The sequence below is a fragment of the Callithrix jacchus genome, chromosome 5 (assembly GCF_049354715.1).
Source record: "Callithrix jacchus isolate 240 chromosome 5, calJac240_pri, whole genome shotgun sequence".
Lineage (NCBI taxonomy): Eukaryota > Metazoa > Chordata > Mammalia > Primates > Cebidae > Callithrix > Callithrix jacchus.
The window spans coordinates 90,204,768-90,227,919 of NC_133506.1; the positions used below are offsets into that span (position 1 = coordinate 90,204,768).

Here is a 23,152-nt window from a genome sequence, read left to right on the forward strand (position 1 = left end):
GATATTGTGCCATTGCACTTCAGCCTGGGCGACAGAGTGAGAATCTATCTCAAAATAATAATAATAATAAACAACAAATAATAAAATAAAATAAAAATTATGAGGCAGGGTGTGGAGGCTCACACCCATAATCCCAGCACTTTAGGATGCTGAGGCAGGTGGATCACCTGAGGTCAACAGTGCAAGACCAGCCTGGCCAACACAGTGAAACCCCATCTCTATAAAAAATGCAAAAACTAGCAAGCATGGTGGCATGCGCCTATGGTCCTAGCTACTTGGGAGACTGAAGTGGGAGGACTGCTTGAGCCTGGGAGGTGGAGGTTGCCATGAGCTGAGATTGCAGCACTGCATTCTACCCTGGGTGACAGAGGGAGATTCTGTCTCAAAAAATAAAAATAAAAGACAAACAGACGTAGAGCTGAGCGACAGAGGCCATGAGCGAGGTGAGATGCCGGTGGCTATGTGTCCCTACGGACAGTCCCAGCCAAGCTGCTTCGACCGCATCAAGATGGGCTCCATGATGGGTTGCGCCATGGGCATGGCGGCCGGGGCACTCTTCGGCACTTTTTCCTGTCTCAGGATCGGAATGCGAGGTCAGGAGCTGATGGGCGGCATTGGGAAAACCATGATGCAGAGTGGCGGCACCTCTGGCACATTCATGGCCATGGGGATGGGCATCCGATGCTAACCATGGTTGCCTACTACATCCACCCTTTCCCATCAATCCCAGCCCATGTACTAATAAAAGAAAGTCTTTGAGGGAAAAAAAAAAAAAAGACAAACAAAAGTAGTTAAGATGGCAAATTTTATGTTATATATATTTTATCACAATTAATTTTCCTTTTTTTTTTGAGATGGAGTCTTGCTCTGTCGCCCAGGCTGGAATGCAATGGTACAACCTTGGCTCACTGCAACCTCTATCTCCCAAGTTCAAGCTATCCTCCCACCTCAGTCTGCCAAGTAGCTGGGATTGCAGGCACCCACTGTCACGCCCAGCTAATTTTTGTAAGTTCAGTAGAGACAAGGTTTCACCATGTTGGCCAGGCTGGTCTTGAACTCTTGGCCTCTGATGATCTGCCCACCTCGACCTCTCAAAGTGCTAGGATTACAGGTGTGAACCACTGCACCCAGCCCACAATTCATTAAAATAATAAAGAAATCAATACAGAAGTGACTGTATGTGTGCATGTGCATGTGTGTGTACACATCTACACTCCCTAGCTGTATCCACTGAGAGGGACAGGGAACAGCCTCACCCTAGAGGCAATGAGTACATGTACATCCAGATTTTGATTCTAAATACCACTTCAAAAAGGGAATCAGGATCTTTGAACCAGGATCTTTGGAGAACAGACTGATTCCAGGGCTGAGACATAAAAAAGTATAGACGCTCCTGGAACAGCTTGTTCTACAAAGCTGAAAGAATGATGGGTCACCACAAAAGGGCATGGCCACTAGCTTGAGCGGGCTCCCACTGGCCAAACTGAAATTTTTCTTTGTGTTTGAGATGGCATCTCACTCTGTTGCCCAGGCTGAAGTGCAGTTGTGCAAACTCAGCTCACTTCAACATCTGCCTCTCAGGTTCAAGCAATTCTCCTACCTCAGCCTCCCAAGTAGCCGGGACTACAGGTATGTGCCACTACACCTGGCTATTTTTTTATTTTAGTTTTTTGAGACAGAGTTTTGCTCTTGTTGCCAGGCTGGGGTACAATGGCATGATCTCGGCTCATGGCAACCTCCACCTCCTGGGTTCAAGTGATTCTCCTGCCTCACCCTCCTGAATAGCTGGGATTATAGCCATGTGCCATAATTTCATATTTTTAGTATAGACAAGGTTTTCTCCATGTTTGTCAGGCTGGTCTTGAACTCCCAACCTGAGGTGATCTGCCTGCCTCAGCCTCTCAAAGTGCCGGGATTACAGGTGTGAGCCACCATGCCTGGCCTAATTTTTTTTTTTTTTTTGAGACAGAGTTTTGCTCTTGTTACCCAGGCTGGAGTGCAATGGCGTGATCTCAGCTCACCACAACGTCCGCCTCCTGGGTTCAGGCAATTCTCCTGCCTCAGCCTCCTGAGTAGCTGTGATTACAGGTGTGCACCACCATGCCCAGCTAATTTTTTGTATTTTTAGTAGAGATGGGGTTTCACCATGTTGACCAGGATGGTCTGGATCTCTTGACCTCGTGATCCACCCGCCTCGGTATCCCAAAGTGCTGGGATTATAGGGGTGAGCCACCATGCCTGGCCCCTAATTTTTATATTTTTAGTAGAGACGGGGTCTCACCATGTTGGCCAGGCTGGTCTCAAACTCCTGACCTCAGGTGATCCACCCATCTCAGCCTCCCAAAGTGCTGGGATTCCATGCATGAACCACTGTGCCTGGCCTGGGAATAATTTAATTATTACAATGAATAGTGAGAGTCACAGATTATAACCCACTGAATTCACGAGTCGACGAAAACATAAATAAATCACTTGGCCAAGATCAGAGTGGGGTAAAGTAGCACTGGGGATAAAGGATGTTCACTCTCATTTTCCTTTAGTACTTTCCTTCCCCCAGATACCGTGAGTGGGAAGGACATGACACACAGAACAAGCTGGAGGTCCAGAAAATTCCTAGAGAGACTGCCGAGGACATATGGACTTTTGAGATCTGTCCAGGGTCACTTCCTGCTTCAAATTGTGCCGGGGGAATGGAAGGTGCAGGAGGTACAGTGAGAGAGGGGGTGTGGGGGTGAGAGAGTCAGGAGAGCAGGGAGGAAGCTGGTCCATCAGCTGCAGATACCAATGATGCCTAGAGGCTGGTGGGGGGGTGCGGGTGAGGGACCTCCTGGAGAGCGAGGTGCCCACATCTGGTTCACATTGAACGGTAAAAACAAATGGGTTCGTGAGCTGGAAGAAGCCCAGTAGATGGCCAAGCCCTGCCGCCTGGACACTAGGACACCACAACCCCTCTTCCATGAGTCACTGCGCCTGGCCAGCTCCCAAGGGCTTGCAGAGGGGATGCAGTTGGAATAAGGCCATCTTCTCTGCTTAGAACCACATTATCTGGGTCCAGTTCCTCCTAATGTATGAACCAGCCTCATCGTGTGTCTGGAGACGCTGGTTCTTTGATTTGTAGATGACTCGTTTCAGGCCCTTGAACGAGGCTGAAAGTGCACATGTGCCAAACTTCACTATGTCCACCCACAGGGCTTGTTGGGAAGAGACAACGGCTTGCTGTGGAATCTGGAACAACTTTCTTAACTTCTGTGAGCCTCAGTTTCCCCAGATATAAAATGGAAACAACAGTTCCTCCTTAAGGGGACACCGTTGGCCTATTAGAGTTACTGAGCATCAGGCCCAGCCACAGTGCCAAAAAGCTCTTAATCAACAGCCACCATTTCTACTGGTCATCTGGACTCCGGTCTTCTCTCTTCTATTGGGTATTTAAAGTTAGCCTGTAGTCCCAGCTACTTGGGAGGCTGAGGCAGAGGTTGCAGTAAGCTGAGATTATGCCACTGCACTCCAGCCTGGGTGACAGAACAAGACTCTAGCTCAAAAAGAAAAAAAAAAGCCAGCAACAGTGGCTCACACCGAGGTGGGTGGATCACAAAGTCAGGAGTTTAAGATCAGCCTGGCCAAGATGGTGAAACCCCATCTCTACTAAAAATACAAAAATTAGCTAGGCGTGTTGGTGGGCACCTTAAGTCCCAGTTACTTGGGAGGCTGAGGCAGAGAACTGCTTGAACTTGGGAGGTTGCAGTAAGCCGAGATCACAACACTGTACTCCAGTCTAGGCAACAGAGCAAGACTCCATCTCAAAAAAAAAATAAAAAAATTTAAGGTAAAAAAGACTTTCCTCTAGGCTGGGCGAGGTGGCTCAAGCCTATAATCCTAGCACTTTGGGAAGCCAAGACAGGTGGATTTACCTGAGGTCAGGAGTTCAAGACCAGCCTGGCCAACATGGTGAAACCTCATCTCTACTAAAAATACAAAAATTAACTGGGCATGGTGGCATATGCCTGAAGTCCCAGCTACTTGGGAGAGAGAGGAAAATCAGTTGAACCTGGGAGGCAGAGGTTGCAGTTAGCCAAGATCACACCACTGCACTCCAGGCTGAGTGACAGAGTGAGACTGTCTCAAAAAAAAAAAAAAAAGCCAGGTACTGTGGCTCATACCTGTAATCCCAGCTCTTAGGGAGGCAGAGGCAGGAGGATAGGTTGAGCCCAGGAATTCAAGACCTGCCTGGGCAATATCGTGAGACCCTCTTCTCCACAAAAAGTTAAAAAAAAAAAAAAAAAACAAGAAAAGTTTTAGGAAAAAAAGACTTTCCTCTAGGATTTGTATTCCAGCAATTAGTACCATCCCTGCCAATATGAGGCAGGTGGCGGGCAGACCACAGATGACTTTCCAGTTTTGCTATTTGGTGGCTGTGTGACAGTAAAAAGCTTCCTTAACCTCTCTTAGCCTCAGCTCCTTCTTCTGTAAAAGCAGAATTCTTGCCCTACCTTCAGGTATTTGTGAGAATTCGGAGGGGCAATGCATATCAGACAAGAGTATGGTTTGTGGTAAATACTAGTTTCCTTCCGAGATCCATATTGAAGGCTGAAATAATAGTTGCTGGACAGAGGACAAACACATCAGAGAAGTACCTTTCAGAACCACCTGGGTACGGCCCTTTCTCTGCTCTGCATTAGTTCTTTCCTCTTCAATAAGTGGGAGGCATGACAGCTCACACCTGTTATCCTAGCACTTTATGGGGCCAAGGCGGGAGGATCGCTTGAGCCCAGGAGTTTGAGACTGCCTGGACAATATACTGAGACCCAATCTCTACAAAAAAAATTTAAAAATTAGCTGAGCATGGTGTTGCACGCCTGTAGTCCCAGGTACTGGGGAGACTGAGGCAGGAGGATCACTTGAGCCCAGGAGGCAGAGGTTGAAGTGAGCCGTGATTGTGCCACTGCACTTCAGCCTGGATGTCAGAGTGAGACCTTGTCTCAAAAATAAATAAATAAATAAAAAAGGCCGGGCACAGTAGCACATGCCCATAATTCCAGCGCTTTGAGAGGTCGAGGCAGGCAGATCACTTGAGGTCAGGAGTTTGAGACCAGCCTGGCCAACATGGTGAGAACCTGTCTCTACTAAAAATACAAGACTGGCGCGGTGGCTCATGCCTGCAATCGCAGCTACTCAGAAGCTGAGGCAGGAGAATTGCTTGAACCTGGGAGGCAGAGTTTTTGCAGTGAGCCAAGATTGTGCCACTGCACTCCAGCCTGGGTGACAGAGCCACACTCTGCCTCATACAAAATAAATTGGCAGCAGCCAGCAGGGAGCTGGTTCATTCTGGAAAGAGCCCTGAGGCCCGCGGCCAGCACCTTGTAGAGGCCTCAGCTTCCTACCCTGAACTCACCTCTTGGTGTCCCTGAAAAGGACGTTGCCCCTTTGCCAGATGCAACCAGCTTGCTCTCCTTCAGCACCAGTAAAAGCTTCCCAGAGGGGTGTTCTTGGGGAGCTTGCTTCTGTGGGCCCACTTGTCCACTGTCAAAAGCCCTTGGCCAGGAGCCCCTGCAAAGCAAAAGCCCAAGACACCATCCACCTTGTTCCTTGGGAGAAGGTGAAATCAAACAAACTGGTTACACCTTGGCAAATCATTTAACCTCATTGTGCCTCAGTTTTCTCATCTGTAAAAAGGACTTTTACATACTACTCACTTTATAAGGTTGTGATGAGGCTTTTCTGAGAGGTTTGAGTATATGTAAGAGGCATATTTGGTACAATGCCTTGCATGTAGTAAATGCTCACTATTATGGTTGTTAGCTGTCATTTAAAATCTCTCCAACCCTAAATAAGCCTCACTGAGCAGTTCAGAAGTTGCCAGGGCTTATGTTCAAGTCTGATTTCCTAGGCTACTGGGGAACAGACACAATCCTGCATGTAGTTTTTTTTGTTTGTTTTTTTCATTTTTTTTGAGACACAGTCTCACTCTGTCACTCAGGCTGAAGTGCAGTGGCACGATCTTGGGTCACTGCAACCTCTGCCTCCCAGGTTCAAGCAATTCTCATGCCTCAGCCTCCTGAGTAGCTAGGGTTACAGGCCCACACCACTACAAATCTAATTTTTTTTTTAGAGATGGGGTTTCACCTTGTTGGTCAGGGTGGCTTTGAAATCCTGTCCTGAGGTGATCCATCCACCTCTGCCTCCCAAAGTGCTTGGATTACAGGTGTGAACCACCATGCCCAACCACATGGCTAATTTTTGTATTTTTAGTAGAGACAGGGTTTTCACCATGTAGACCAGGCTGGTCTTGAACTCCGACCTCAAGTGATATACCGACCTCAGCCTCCAAAAGTGCTGGGATTACAGGCGTGAGCCCAGCCCCTTCATGCAGTTTCACTTACCTCCTTTCAGAATCAAGGAGTCTGATATTCCATCAACATCGAATCCACTCCTATAAACCAGCCTGCAATCCCAGCTGGAGAACTACAATCCAATCAGGGACTAAATCTAAATTCCTCCCATCTGATCCTTCGGATCCCTACCCATCCAACTAACCCCCTCCTCCTCCAGAAATGTTATCAGTCCCCTACACGCTTCCAATCACCTGTTCGACCACCAGCCAAGAGCTCCCTACTCCCCCTCTCCCAAGCTTAGACACGCAGTGTAATGGACGCGCAACACCGGGAACTTTCATTTTAAGCTCTTACTTTGAAACTTTGAACAAGAAAAAGAGCTGAAAAAAGCAGATCTCAGGGTGCGCATGGTGGCTCACACCTGTTATCCCAGCATTTTGGGAGGCCAGGTGGGCGGATCACCTGAGGTTGGGAGTTTGGGACAAGCCTGACCAACATGGAGAAACCCCGTCTCTACTAAAAATACAAAATTAGCTGGGCATGGTGGCATACCTGTAATCCCAGCTGCTCAGAAGGCTGAGGCAGGAGAATCACTTGAACACAGGAGGCAGAGGTTATGGTGAGCCAAGACTGCGCCATTGCAGTCCAGCCTGGGCAACAAGAGCAAAATTCCATCTCAAAAAAAATAATAATAAAAAGCTGATCTCCCAACTTCAGTGAAAATGTAGGTAAAAATTCCAAATAGAATATCCAAAATAAATGGTATAAGTAATGCTAATATATCATAATGTATTTATTATATGCATATATATTAGATATATTTGGAAGATATAGGTATTAGGTATTCTAAATTTCTATTATCTATCTATCTTCATCTACCTAGAGTCACCCCAAAGGCTAAAAGAAAGTTTTCTGGGATTCCTTCTCTGGGTCCCCTCCCACAACAGTGTGGGAGCTTTCTTTCACTCTCTCTCTAATAAATCGCTTTTCTGGAAAGAAAAGAAAAGAGAAAGAGAAAGAAAGAAAGTTTTCCACACTCAAAAGGGAAATGGGGCTGGGCTCAGTGATTCACACCTGTAATCCCAACACTTTGGATTGCTTGAGGCCAGAAGTTCAAGACTAAGACCAGCCCCGGCAACATAATGAGATCCTGTCTCTACAAAAAATATAAAAATTAGCCAGGTACAGTGGTGTGCACCTGTAGTCCCAGCTACTCGAGAGGCTGAGGTGGGAGGATTGCTGAGCACAGGAGGTGGAGGCTGTAGTAAACTATGACCGCCCCACTGCACTCCAGCTTGGTAACAAACTGAGACCTTGTCTTGGAAAAAAAAGAGAGAGAGAGAGAAAGTGAAATGCAATAAATTACACATCCTTTGCATGACAAGAAAGAGCTAGAAGAATAACATGTGGCAGGTCCTGGTTTCTCTGAAGGAGCTGCTGAAATCAGCTCTATGATCAGAAGGGGACGTGATTGTAGTTGGAGGCTGGAAAAAGGCTCTTTGAGCAACTGTTTAGATTTTGGGTTAAACCATTTGCACAGCTTGAAAGATATGCTCTCAATAAAAATCTATCCAGCATCCGTCTATCTATATGTCTATCATCTATCTATCTACCTATCATCTATCTACCTCTCTATCGTCTAGCATCTACCTGTTTTTCATCTATCAATCTATCATCTATCTATTATCTATCTATCTTAAATGAAATTCGTTGCCCCCTTCAACTCCTACTTTGTAAACTAACACTGAGAGCTTACTTGTTGAGCTGGGTATCCAAATCACCTTTAAAGCACCCCTCGGAGTTAGGTACTAGTTTTAGCCTCATTCTGCTGAGTTGGAAAGTGAGGCACAGAGCAGTTAAGCAACTTGCTGGAGGTCACACAGCTATTAGGTGTCAGAGCTGCATTGAAATTCAAATCTGATTCCAGAGCCAACGCTATTAACCGCTAAGCTCTACTGCCTCCCTGTGGCGGTTCTCCCGTCGGGAGGGCATCTTCAGCAGCTTTCACAGAAAGCTGTAGGGTACCTCCCTAGCCCACAACACACAGAACTTAGTCTCCCTGTTGCTTTTCATAAGAAACCCTATGCCCTGTGTTCATATTTTTGACATGCATAAAATCTTGGCCCACCGCAGTTCCGGTCCGGCAGAGAACGCTGAGAGACGCAGAGCGCCGCGAGTTCCACCTGGGCCCTCCAGGCCCTCCGGCCCCGGGCTCTCCGGTGAGTTGGGGGGCCCCGGGACTGGCCGTACCCTCTGCCCTTCAGACACCGGAGGCCTCCGCTGTGGCTGCCCGTTGGTCTGGCCGGGCTCAGGCCTTGAAGCCGTGGTGAACCTCTCTACCCCACCCCACTTCGGTGGCGGCGACGGCTTCTCCCAGCCAGTACCCCAGCCTGGACCCTGCTGGCCACTGAGTCTCCCGGCCCAAGTGTGCCGGGCCTCGACAGAGCCCCAGCTGAGCTGCCCGGATGCAACGCCTCTGCGTGGCGGCGGGAGGGGCGGACCAGGAAACATGGCGGCCGCTCCGATGCTGCGCCCCGGAAGCAGTTAGGTCATAGAGGGCCTGGGAAGGCGGCCTAAGGACGCAGGCAGGCTCGGCTGCCTCTTTTTTCTTTTGAGACGGAGTTTCGCTCTTGTTACTCAGGCTGGAGTGCAATGGCGCGATCTCGGCTCACCGCAACCTCCGCCTCCTGGGTTCAGGCAATTCTCCTGCCTCAGCCTCCTGAGTAGCTGGGATTACAGGCACGCGCCACCATGCCCAGCTAATTTTTTGTATTTTTAGTAGAGACGGGGGTTTCACGATGTTGACCAGGATGGTCTCGATCTCTTGACCTCGTGATTCACCCGCCTCGGCCTCCCAAAGTGCTGGGATTACAGGCGTGAGCCACCGCGCCCGGCCTGTTTAGGCCACGGAGCCGTGCAGATCCGGTTCCCCAGTGACGACTCTGTCCTCATTGGGCGAGACCTACCTAGTCCCGACGACAACGGACAAAGGTCTAAACAGGCCTGGGAGGTGAGCGAAGTTCCGAACGCGACGGGTGGAACGGTTAGCGGCCATCGGGCGGTTAGTCTTCATTCTACCAGACCTTGCTGTCAGAAGAAAGAAACGGTAGAATGACAGGCCACGTTTGGCCGGTTGGAAATGCCCACCACCCTCTGGGAAGATTTACTGGCCGTTTATGGAAGGCCTGTGTATATAATATGAAAAAGCTGCTCTCAACTCCACCCCAACCTTTTAATAGAAAACGTTTGTCACATCTAGTCCTTCTAGATGTAAAGAGGTTGCCGACGTATGATAAAGTAGAGTTAGAAAACCACGCATCTTGTATATTCTCATTTGTTTAAAAGAAATCAGAAAATACATATCTTCTGGAGATGACTTTTGTTAGATGGCCTCTGGAAGCGATATGTCCATGTTTGTTCAGTGGGTTAGATGATGTGGAGCTGGAAGACCTGAAGAGGAGGAGAAGAAGGTTCTATGCTAGACTGGTCATATTTAGAAGACATTTTTATATTCTAGCCATTGTTTTGTGTGCATTTTATTCTTCACTACTGTATATATAGTTGACAATGCTAAACTTTTTTGAAACGTCTGTTTTCAGATGTTCTGAAGTGCCTGATGTTAAAATTAGAGGTAGTAAAATCACATTTTGTAAATATCTTTTTGTTAAAGTTTGTAGGAAATGTTTTTTGAGGGGAATGGCCTGTTGAGTAATACTGTGTGCAGTGGTTCAGGGGAGGAGGGAAGAAGGGAAGGTGCAGAGAGTTCTATGTCACCCTGCTTACAGCAAGGCAAGATGAATTATTATCTCTGTGCATTTTGTTTTACTTACCTGTGTATATAGTGTACATGAAAGACAAACGAGTCCTAACTTTAACAACATCTAGTCTTTCTAGATGTTAAAGAGGTTGCCAGTATATGACAGAAGCAGAGTTAGTAACCTAATGTTTTGTACATTTTGTTTTACAAGTCTAGGAAAGATTGTCTTCTGAAAATCTGAGCATTCTTGCCCACTGGGTTGATGGAGATGGGAAAGGTTTTAGGCCAGAATGTTCACATTTGGAAGGCTCTTTGAAATTATAACTGTTGTTACATGTTTGCAGTTTATTCAAGACTGCTGTGTATTTAGTGGACAAATTAACTCATTACTTGATACATCTAGTCTATCTAGGTGTTTAAAGTGCCCTATGTATGTTAAATGTAGAGGTAGTAAAATGCCACTTTGTAAATATCTTTTTTCTAAAATTCATAGGAAATACTTTTGGAAATTGAATTGTGAAGCCACCTTTGTGAGCAGTATAGCACTGTCTATACTCGTTCAATGGTTTAGAGGAGGTGGGAGGAAAGAAATTGCAAACAGTAATCTGGTGTGTTCACACTTGGACATTTCAGACACTGTTTTTCTGTAGGTTTTGTGCATTTTCTTTTTGTATATAGTGTATATAATGGACAATGAGTCCTAATTTTTCAACATCTAGTCTCTAGATGTTAAAGAGGCCAGTGTATGACAAAGTATTTAGTAAAATCAGTATATTTTGTACCCTTTGTAATAAAATTCATAGGAAAACTTGTCTTCAGTAAATGACGTTTGCATTAGAATTTGTTCAGTCATCTTTAAGCATTACATGTGCCTGTACTTGTCCAATGGATCGAAGGCAGAGAAGAAAGAGAGGAGGGAATGATTCAAGGCCAAAATGATCACATTTAGAAGATACCTCAGATGATAACCATTGTTATGTGTGTGCAATTTTAGCTAACAGTGCTGTGTACATGGTGGACAAGTTATATATTTGGAAGTGTTCGGTGTATTTAAAAGTAGTAGTAGAATAACACTTTTTGTAAATAGCTTTTAAAAAGTGATGGGAAATGCTGTTGGGAAGTGGAATTGTGGAACCACCTGGCAGGTGGGAGGGAAGAAGTTGCAAAAGGTGTTTTGTCATTGCTTATTAGAAAATTTCAGCTTAATCCATTGCCTATATGTTACATGCATTTCATTTAACTTTGCTATGCTGTATATATTATGTATATACTGGACAAATGAGTCCCAATTTTATAATATCTAGTCTCTAGATATTAAAGAGGTTGCCAATGTATGACAGAAGTAGAGTTAGTGAACTAACACATCCTGTACACTTTGTTAAAATTCATAGAAAGGGGGAGGGACAGCGGGGGGGGGGGAGCTGCGGAGGGATAGCCTGGGGAGAAACGCCAAATGCGGGTGAAGGGGAGGAAGGCAGCAAAACAAACTGCCATGTGTGTACCTATGCAAATGTCTTGCATGTTCTGCACATGTACCCCAAAACCTAAAATGCAATTTAAAAAAATTCATAGAAAGGCTGTCTTCTGAGAAAGACTTTCGGAAGTGAAGTAACATCAGCTCTAAGTGACACATGTGCCTGTATCCACCGGGTTGGTGGTGGTGAAGAGTTGGAAGGAATGAAGAGTTCTAGACCAGAATGTTCCTATTTAGAAGACACTTTCAGATATAAACATTGTTACATGTGTGTAGTCTATTCAACACTACTGTGTATATAGTGGACAAACTTAAGTCCTAATTTGAAACATCTAGTCTTTCTAGATGTTTAGAAGTGCACAAAGTATGTTAAAAGTAGAGGTAGTAAATAACAAACACATTTTGTAGCTGTCTTTTTGATAATACCATCTTTTGGAAATTGATCAATTCTCTGAGCAGTACATTATGACATCTGTGCAGGTTCAGCGAGAAGGAGGAGCGTAAAGGGCTTTCCACCAGTGTGTCTATGAAGAGGCACATTGATCATTGTCCCTTATGTCTGCATTTTCCTTAACTGTGCTGTGTATATAGTGTATATAAGCGGACATGAGAGTGCTAATTTACATCTAGTCGATGTTAAAGAAGTTGCCAGTGTATGACAGAAGTAGAGTTAGTAAAGTCAATACATTGAGTATACCTTGTGTTAAAAATCATAGGGAAGACTTCCTAAAAACAGAAGTGAAATTGTTAAAATCCCCCGTAAGCTGTCCATGAAGTTGGTAGAGGTCGGAAAGGGAGGTAGGTTCTAGGCCAGAATGTTCCTATTTAGAAGACACTCAAATTACGGTCTGTGTTATGTATACATTTATTCAATGCTACCGTGTATATAATGGAAGACTTCAGTTGGAAATATCTAGTCTTTCTAGGTGTTTAAAAGTGCACAACATAGGTTAAAAGTACAGGGCTAAAGTAACACCCCTCTAAGCATTTGTTTTCATTACTTCCTTAGGAGTGGTTGGTCGCATTTCAGAATGGAATTGTTAAAATTTGATGCTTAGGAGCCTATGCTGACTATTTACTGGGTGGTGATGGGTAGGGGAGGAAGAATTATGCAGGGAGAAGGGTTCTGTGCCCCTAAGTTTAGTTCAGCTGGTCTAACCATAGTTCTCTATGTGCATTTTACTTAATATTATGTATTAAAGGATAAACAAGTCAGAGTATGTTAAAAATAAATGTAGTAAATCAGTTCCTTTATGAATGTCCTGTTAAGTTTTTAAGAAGGCCTGTCTTCTGGGAGTGACCTTTATTATTAGTCCACCTCTTGGAGCCAGACATCCTATACTTAGTCACTGAGGATGGTGGAAGAGGGAGAAGACAGGGTGAAGGGAAGGACTCTTTGCTAGTATCTCCATATCTAGAAGATGGTTTTAGATGATAACCACAGGTCTATATAAGTGTTTTTAGTAAAATGCCCGTGTTTATTGTAGACGAAGTTCATGATTTTGCAACATCTAAGCTTTATGAATGTCTGGGGTGACAACATAGGGCTAGTGAATTAGCCAATTTGTAAATACCTTTGTTGTAATTTTTAGAAAAGATGCATCTTGGACATGGAATTGTAAAACACCTCTGAGCAGTGTATGTCAGGACTTGTTCATTAGTTGGCAGCAGAGGGGCAGAAGGAACTATAAAGGGAGAGATGTATGTAGATGTGTCCATATTTGCATTTTGATGATAGCCATTAATGTATGCATCTCTTGTGGCTGTACTATAGGAATATATTAAATAATTCAATGGAAATATACCTTGCTAATATTTTAATGATATAGATCTGCTAATGAGCTCTCTTGGAAGCGTTATACTTAGTGTATTCTGTTGCTGTATGCTTCATTTTAAATTGAGCATTAAAGGAATGCAGGATTTAAATCGGAACTCTGCCAATGCTTTTATCTAGAGGCATGTTGCCATTTTTGTCTTTATGAAATTTTTATCCCAAGACAGACAGGATTACATTTTTAACAGACTGAGTTGGTGTAGTGTATTTTTGGTTATCAAAATGCTCATATAGCTTTGGGATTTTGAATTGGTAAATATTCATGATGTGTGAAAAATCATGATACATACTATATAATCTCAGTCCCATAAAATTGGATGTTGTGCCTATAGACGCACAGGACCTAGAAGAATGTGTCAAACTATAAACTGCTTGTGATTGTGACTTTGTTCTTTGCTTGTGTTTTTCAGTTTCCTCTAATGTACTTTTTAAAAGTAAAAGTTATTTTAAAAACATGTATTAAGCCCTCGTTGCTTGTAGAATATACTCCACAAAAAAAAAAAAAAAATCTTGGCCCACCATAAGAAAAAAATATTTTGTTGATGTGTGTGTGTTTTAACCAGTAACTTCCACTTTCTTTCAGAACCATTAGAAAGAAAAATAATTTCTCACCCTTCCTATGTAAAACCAAAAGCATTCACCGTCCATCCACAGCACAGTTTGGAAGCCATTTAGGAGCCCCAGGGGTTGAATCTAGTGAAAAGAATCTGATGATGCTTGGTGTACTTTGGGGTGAATTCATTTTGACACCTAGCTCTGAAGTTTTAGAAGTATCATTGTTCTTCTTATCAGTGGTTTAGATAGAGGAGGAACGTTAATTTTTTACTTTTTCTTTTCTTGAGACAGAGTCTCACTCTATCACCCAGGCTGGAGTCCAGCGGTGCAGTCTCAGCTCACCGCAGCCTTGACCTCCCAGGCTCAAGCGAACCTCCTACCTTAGCCTCCCAAGTAGCTGGGACTACAGGTGCACACCACCATGCCTGGCTAATTTTTGTATTTTGTAGAGATGGGATTTTGCCCAGCCAAAATGTTCCATGTCTTTATCCGGATGGTGGTTATCTGGGTGTCCATGTAGGTAAAAATGCATTGAGTGGCTGGGCACAGTGGCTCACTCCTGTAACCCCAGCACTTTGGGAGGCTGAGGTAGGAGGATCACTTGAATCCAGGAGTTCAAGACCAGCCTGAGCAATATGGCAAAATCCCATCTCTACTAAAAATACAAACATTAGCTGGGCATTGTGACTCAGGCCAGTAATCCCAGATACTAAGGATGGTGAAGCATGAGAATCACTTGAACCTAGGAGGCAGAGATTGTAGGAGCCAAGATTGTACCACTGACCTCCAGCCTACCTGACAGAGTGAGACTCTGTCTAAAAAAAAAGCATTGAGCTTCACACTTTAGATTAGAGCACTTTACCCTCGTTACTGAATATAAATTGCACCTTAAGTCTAGGCGTGGTATCTCACGCCTATTATCTCAACATTTTGGGAAGCTGAGGTGGGCGGATCACCTGAGGTCAGGAGTTCCAGGCCAGCTGGCCAACATGGTGAAACCCCATCTAAAAAAATACAAAAATTAGCCAGGCCTGGTAGCACACACCTGTCAGCTACTGAGGAGGCTGAGGCACAAGAGCATCACTTGAACTTGGGAGGCAGAGGCTGCGATGAGCCAAGATCGCACCACGGCACTCCAGTCTGGGCAACAGAGCAAGACTTCATCTCAACAACAATAAAAATTAAATTGGATTGGAGTGCAATGACTCACACCTGTAATCCCAACACTTTGGGAGGCCAACACTAAGGAGTCTTCCTGGCTGAAGTGAAGGTTTCCCAGGCTTTCTCACGAGAGAATGCCTTTTAAATTTACAAAAGGAAAGGCTGAAATTAAATTGCCTCGTATCTTTCCATTGGCTGAATTTCCCTGTGGCTGCCTCTTGCTGAAGCCTGGGGTCTCCCTGGCAGCTGGGCCGAGAGAAGGCAGGAAGTAAACAGCTGTTCTCTGAATGGGCTCTTCAGAGAAACGAGATTGCCTCACTGTAATCACTGCAAGAAAAACAGGACCTCAAAGCTCTGGGGCCCAACCAGGAACTACACAAATGGTTCCTTTTCCAGAAAGCACACTCATAAGATGCACAGGCAGCCAATTTCCCAGGAACATATGGCACAGTGAGAGGTGTGTCTTCATCACCCAGAAGCTTAAGACAGTGTCATCACTCACAGAGGCATCTATGGGAGGGTTGAGCCCAGGAACCCACAAGAGGCTCAGGGTGCTGCCATGAGCTTAGATCCTAGACCTAAGTGGGCTGAAACATCACCAGCCTAAGATTTAGGGCTAAAAGAGAGGAGACAAGCCAACGCCGAATCACTTTAAAGCTTGAAACCAGGGTTTTAACCCCCATGCTACTTACATCTTAGACCAGAAAACTATTTATTGTGAGGGCTGTTCTGTGCATTCTGGGGTGTTTAACAGCATCCCTGGTCGCTATCCACTAGATGACAGTAGCATCCCCCTTCCCCAGAGGTGACAGCAAACAAAAATGTCTCCAGGCCGGGCACGGTGGCTCACGTCTATAATCCCAGCATTTTGGGAGGCTAAGGTGGGCAGATTACCTGAGGTCAGGAGTTCGAGACCACCTGGCCAACATGGTGAAACCCCATCTCTACTAAAAATACAAAAATTTGTCAGACGTGGTGGCGGGCACCTGTAATCCTAGCTACCTGGGAGGGTGAGGCAGTGGAACTGCTTGAACCCGGGAGGCAGAGGTAGCAGTGAGCTGAGACCATGCCATTGCCCTGCAGCCCAATGACAGCGAAACTCCATCTCAAAAAAGGTCTCCAGATTTTGTCAAATGTCATTTTAGGGGATGCTATCTCCCTGGGTTGAGAACCACTGCTTTAGATAAAAGCAAAATGTTAGGCCGGGCAAGGTGGCTCACAGCTGTAATCCCAGCACTTTGGGAGGCCAAGTCGGGTGGATCATTTGAGGTCAGGAGTTCGAGACCAGCCTGACCAACATGGTAAAACCCCATCTCCAGTAAAATTACAAAATTACCAGGGTGTGGTGGTGCTCACCTGTAATCCCGCTACTCGAGAAGCTGAGGCAAGAGAATCACTTGAACCTGGGAGGCGGAGGTTACACTGAGCTGAGATTGAGCCATTGCAAGAGCAAAACTCCATCTCAAAAAAAAAAAAAAAAAAGCAAAATCTTAGACTTGTCCATTTTTGGGCCATTGCCTGAAATCTTGGACAAAGGCCTAACTGACCCAGTTAAAATACCAGTATCTGAGCCCCACTGTTAGGCTGCAGCAAACCAAGGAGGCAATTAATTACGTGTTGCCGAACTTGCTTCTCCCTTGCAGTTTCAATTGCATTAGGCAGCCAGCTTCCCTTCCTCTCCACTGTTTGGACTGTTGCTGTGCAGGGCAAAAACTGCGGCTGGGCCCAGAGGACTGGCCTGGGGCTTTCCAAGCTTAATTAGCTCGTTTATAAAGTTCCTTAGGAAGCTCAGGCCAGCATGCTCTGGGAAGTCCAAGTTACTAGGATTCTCGCCACACTTAAAAAAAGAACATTCCCGCATAAAAAGGCTGGTAGAGTCAGAAAAGAGCGCCTCGGAGGGTGTGTGAATAGCAAAGGGTCCTTGTGAACCGCATTTGAAACCGTAAAGAAAGAGAGTAATGCATTCCAAGTTTTGGGCCCTCCTCCTATTCTCTAGAGCAGGAAATTATTTAAAGTATTTCCTGAACAGCTGAAGTATGTTAGAAACCTGCTAGTATTCTCTACAGTATCTCCAGGAAATGGACACCAAAGAATTTATTTGCAATGAGAAACTATTTGAGCTCTACTGGCCATTTCTACCTAAATGGATTGGATACTCTCAGTCTGGGACCTGAAGAATACAATCTTCTTAGATCATTTTCATGTCAAACTCAGCATCCTACAAGAACACACACGAAGAGAATTCCTCTTGTGTATGCACATATATATAAAGAATTCTCTTCTAATATAGAGTACATACACACACATATGAGTATACATAAAGAGAGACAGAGACAGAAAAAATAAAGAACTCTCTGTTAGGTAATTTAGCAATGTCAGTAACAGCTTGCTAGTTTCTTATTCCCACTCAATCTTCGGGTGGGGCAAGAATGAGATCAGCCTCTTATGTTTTAGGCTGAATTCTAGAACATGCAACAAAAGGAAACTGCTCGGCCCCATACCACCTCTAGAGATTTGTTCTCTCCAAGGCCTGCCTATAAATCTCTCAGGGTGGGGTTCCAGAAGCACTGTGCCCAGTAAGCCAAGTTTGAACCTCCCAAGCAAATCAGCATTGGAATGTTGGTGGGGTCACAGGATCAAGAGCCATCTGGGAGCCAGCTGTGACTTGGGCTGATTCCCATGGTTTCCTATGAGAAGGGCAAGTATGATCACTACAGCAGAAATACGAGAGAAAAAATGGCAATTGTTACCTCCAGAGCAAAGAACGAGGCCTAGAACAGAGCCAGTTCCTAAAGAGAATGACATATCTGATTATGCTGGTGAAGACCAGGCAAGTTCTGTGCTTCCTAACCAGTTACAAGCCTTTCCTCCTGCAGCAGTAGAGTTCAGATCCTGAGTTGGGGAAGCGTGGGACTTGCCTCTCTGAGACCTGGCTGTCAGCAGGAGGATGAGGAGCCAAACACATCCCATTGTTACCACCCACCCTCTGTGGTTTGCAGGGAAACTGAACTCCTGGCCAGAGAAATATAAACCCTTGCCATCTTCTCTTTCAGGGGCAAAGGCGCCAGATTTTTAGTGTGTTTCATCATGCTTTTGGAACGAATGTCAACCAAATGCCATCTTCTGGGGACAGCAGCTAAAATGCCTGTTTGACTAGAATTCTTTAGTCAAATTGCAGCTACATTCATTGATCTGAGGTCTTAAACTACTCAGGTCAGAGAGTGACATTTAAAAAAAAAAGTGGCCTACTGCAGTGGCTCATGCCTGTAATCCCAGCACTTTGGGAGGCCAGGGTGTGCAGATCACAAGGTCAGGAGTTCAAGACCAGCCTGGCCAACATGGTGAAACCCCGTCTCTACTAAAAATACAAAAATTAGCTGAGTGTGGTGGTGTGGGCCTGTAATCCTAGCTACTGAGGAGGCTGAGGCAGGAGAATGGCTTGAATCCAGGAGGCAGAGGTTGCAGTGAGCTGAGATCATGCCACTGTACTCCAGCCCACCGGGTGACAGAGCAAGTCTCCGTCTCAAAAAAAAAAAAAAAAGCTCATCTACAAATGTGTAGAAATCAGGCTGGGTGCGGTGGCTCACGCCTGTAATCCCAACACTTTCACTTTAGGAGGCCGAGGTAGGTGGATCACCTGAGGTCAGGAGTTCAAGACCAGCCTGACCAACATGGTCAAACTGTCTCTACTAAAAATATAAAAATTAGCTGGACATGGTGGTAGGCACCTGTAATCCCAGCTACTTGGGAGGCTGAAATGGGAGAACTGATTGAATGTGAGAGATGGAGATTGCAGTGAGCCAGGATTTTGCCACTGCACTCCAGCCTGGGTGAAAGAGTGAGACTCCATCTCAAAAGAAACAAAAAGAGAAAAACAAAAAAATAAATAAATAAATGGAAAGGAAGTACACCTGAAGCTTATAATATTTGAAGGTAGCTCTGCCTTTGAGAACCTAATTTTTGCCAGGCTATGATCCCCTTTCTTTGAAAAGCACCCACATGTATTTAACAGTAAACTTTGCATACAGTTCAGAGGTACAGGAAACCTATCTTGGTTAGGTGCCCATAACCTATCTTGGGTCTCAGGTTACACAGGTTAAGAATTCTTAGTCATGCCAAAATGTATGCTCCAATGGTAGAATTTTAGGTTATAATTTAATAACTGTGGCATTGTTTTAATTTTTCAATTTGAGACAGGGTCTCACTGTCGCCTAGGCTGGAGTGCAGTGGTGCAGTCTTGGCTCATTGAAAGAAAGAAAGAGAGAGAGAGAGAGGAGATGGAGGGAGGAAAGAAGGAAGGGAAGGGGAAAAAAGAGATAGAAAGAAATAGAAACAAGGAAGGAAGGAAGGAGAAAAGAGGAAGAAAGAAAGAGAGAGAAAGAGAAAGGAAGAAAGGGGGGGGGAAGGAGGGAACGAGGAAGGAAGGAAGGAAGTGGGGGCCAGGGGTGGTGGCTCATGTCTGTAATCCCAGCACTTTGGGAGGCCGAGGTGGGTGGATCACAAGGTCAAGAGTTCGAGACCAGCCTCACCAACATGGTGAAACCCCATCTCTGGAAAGAAAGGAAGGAGAGAAAGAAAGAAGGAAAAGAAAGGAAGGAAAGAAAATGAATTAGCTTTGTGTTAAGAAAAAGAAAGAGAGGAAGGAAGGAAGGAAGGAAGGAAGGAAGGAAGGAAGGAAGGAAGGAAGGAAGGAAGGAGAAAGAAAGAAAATGAATTAGCTTTGTGTTCCCTAAGTTAATCTTTGCTGAGTGGCTGAGACATTGGTTGAAAGGCTGCAAGAACAGAGTAGTGTGACAGTCACTGGTCACCTACAACTATAGTCTAAGCCAAAGAGTTGAAAAAGACCATCCCATTTCTACATTTCTCCTGTATTTCAACAGTTTTGCTTTTAAAATAATGTATTTTTTGCAGCCACAATCAGGAGATGCCTTCTGGTATCATATCTTGACTGTCAATTTTAATTTTGAATTGATCCAAAGTTTTCTGATTCATCCAATCTTTCCTCATATTTCCTTGGTTTTATGAATAAGCTTCCACTATTTCTGCCTAAACTTGTTCAAGTTCTAAACATGAGTGTCTTCATAGTAGAAAATATAGCTTTGTGGTTGTTTTCTGAACAGTCAAGTGTTTGCTCATTCGAGAAACTTCATTAACACTAGTTATTAGGGGCCTATCAGGTATTAATACTGACAAGCTTCCATCACCAAGTCTGACTTGGGTGGTTCAGTCCTCTTCTCATGGCCAATGAGAAGTTAGATGAGGAGGTGCTCCAACTGTTCTGTCCAATAGAATTAAGAGAAAGAGAACCAGTGGGCACAGGAACAGAGCTGGATCTCTCCCTGGGATACTGCAAAGGCTAACAGCCAGTAGGCACTTAGTCCCAGTGTGCCCTCCTTGAGCTAGTTCCACTGTTCAGAGAGCTATGCCAAGCCCCCTAAAAGACCTAAAGGCTGACAAAACATGACTTTTGGGTAGAATCCTATCATTAACTGTATAAACAATCCAGTATGGTGATCTCATGTTGATTTGTATCTGATTGATAAGGGGAAAAAAAAGAGAAGAGTAGTAATAAACTTAGCCTAGAAGGTAAAATATATGAAAACAAGTGTCTATGTAAGAACAAACAGAAATCTTTGGTGTTAAAAGGTTGGAGACAGCCGGGTGCAGTGGCTCATGCCTGTAAGTCCAGCACTTTGGGAAGCTGAGGCAGGAGGATAGCTTGAGGCCAAGAATCTGAGACCAGCCTGGGCAACATAGGGAGACTTTTTTTTTTTTTTTTTTTGAGATGGAGTCCTGTTCTGTTGCCAGGCTGGAGGGTACAGTGGCATGATCTTGGCTCACTGCAACATCCGCCTTCCAGATTCAAGCGATTCTCCTGCCCCAGCCTCCCAAGTAGCTGGAACTACAGGCACACACCACCAGGCCCTGCTAATTTTTGTGTTTTTAGTAGAGACGGGGTTTCATCATGTTGGCCAGGATGGTCTCGATCTCTTGACCTTGTGATCCGTCCACCTCGGCCTCCCAAAGTGCTGGGATTACAGGCATGAGCCACCGCGCCCAGCAGACTTTTGTTTCTTCAGTTATTACACCTCTTCCTAACAAAAGGTTTAGAATAGCTGTAATATTTACCTGGGTATTTCTATTATGTAGGAATTAGCATCCATACTTTTTTAACTTTTCTACCCAAATCAAATGGATTAAAAACAAAACTTTTATAACGAAATATCTATATTTTTATGCCAGGCACTTAGCTGACCCACCCAAAGGTCATTAACTGACAATAATAAAGAGGCAGGATTTGAATCCAGACAGATCTGGCTCTTAAATACTAGTCTATTTCACTGTACCATGACACCTAACGCAACTAGGATGGGAAAAGACATTTACAATCGTGAAAAGCCTGGAATGCATGAGCTGATCAATTTAAGAGGGTTTGATGCATACACCTCCTACACAGTGTTACAAAACAGTTTTACATATTTAGGAGGAACTGGGCATTTAGAGACACTAGAATTAGCTTTCAAACTAAGCCAACAACACATCATTTAATATACAAGTGCTCAAAATCAAATTGCACTTCTGCCCTCAAGAAACCCTACTTGATAGCTTGAGTGTTTCTTATCATCTTTATTAGCTGGGGTTATGAAAGTTAAATGGGTGACGTTGCTAAAACTCTTTTCTAACACTTTCCCATGGGGAGTTGGGGGAAGGCTGCATGATTTGGCTGGTTTTTGTTCATCACAAATTAGGTGAACAGCCCAATCCCAAAAGAAAGCACCATTAATGAAATGACATGTTTCAAGGGCTTTCCAAACTCAGTCCACCGGGTTTTGGCAAGCTCCAACAAGGGTGGAGAGGGCTAAGGAGCAGCCAGCTACACTTCCCTTAATGGCCTTCTGAACTTGGGTCCTGTATCTGACAAGGCTTCCAGCTGCCCATAAGAACAAAATGGATTTTGCTCTTAATGCTGTCATGCAATTAAAGAGCCAAATGCTGAAATTTAAAAAAATTTTTGTTTAAGATGGGGTTTCCTGGTCTTGAACTCCCAACCTCGTGATTTGCCCACCTTGGCCTCCAAAGTGCTTGGATTACAGGCATGAGCCACAACGCCTGGCCATAAAAATCTTAATTAACAATGAAGATTTACAGGAACAAAACAGTATCCTGGAGTTTTTTCTTCATTGATGATACAGCTACAGAAAGATAGACGATGAGAGGAAAAAAAAAAAACCATAGGAAACAGAATGTTGATTACCTTTGTTCTAAAAATCATGATGATTTTTAGCCAAAATGCAATATAGCAATGAAAGAATCAATATTTTGTAAAATGTTTAACACTGATGTTCAATCTTTTAATGTTACTTCAGCTGCCAAACGTCGTGGCTCACACCAGTAATCCCAGCACTTTGGGAAGCCAAGGCAGGTGGATCACATGAGGTCAGGAGTTCAAGACCAGCCTGGCCAACATGGCAAAACCCTGTCTCTAATAAAAACATAAAAATTGGCCAGGCATGGTGGCGGGCACTTGTAATCACAGCTATCAGGAGGCTAAGGCAGGAGAATCGCTTGAACCTGGGAGACGGAGACTGCAGTGAGCTGAGATTACACCACTGTACTCCAGCATGGGCAACAAGAATGAAACACCAACTCTGCTAAAAATACAAAATTAGCCAAGTGTGGTGGCAAGAGCCAGTAGCCCCAGCTACTTGGGAGGCTGAGGCAGGAGAATCACTTGAGCCTGGGAGGCAGAGGCTGCAGTGAGCCAAGATTGCACCATTGAACTCCAGCCTGGGCAACAAGAGGGAGACTCGGTCTCAAAAAAAGAAAAAGATTTCAAACTACTAGGAAACTAAAAATGTTGGTGCATTAATAAATCACTAGGAGAAAAACAAAAGAAATTTGAAAAAAATAAATAAATCACTAGCAATTTAGACAGTAACACTGCAAGAGGGAGAAGCTGGTGGCTACATAGTGTTTTTATCATGACTTTTACAAATCAAGCTGGTTATAGTCATTCTGTCAGGCCAGGCACGGTTGCTCAC

At 44.5% G+C, this 23,152-nt stretch overlaps 2 pseudogenes across 1 annotated transcript in view; one reads left to right on the forward strand and one right to left on the reverse strand.

Moving 5' to 3' along the window:
- Positions 1–8,807, reverse strand: part of LOC103793365 (septin-4-like) — a 54,858-nt pseudogene extending 46,051 nt beyond the window's left edge. Inside the window, exons 1-2 of the transcript XR_013535663.1 lie at positions 8,458–8,807; positions 5,390–5,544 (exon numbers count right to left, since the gene is read on the reverse strand). The product of XR_013535663.1 is annotated as a septin-4-like (transcript). The remainder of the gene's footprint in view (positions 1–5,389; positions 5,545–8,457) is intronic.
- Positions 407–770, forward strand: LOC100405599 (reactive oxygen species modulator 1 pseudogene; annotated as a pseudogene).
- Positions 8,808–23,152: the final 14,345 nt, after the last annotated feature.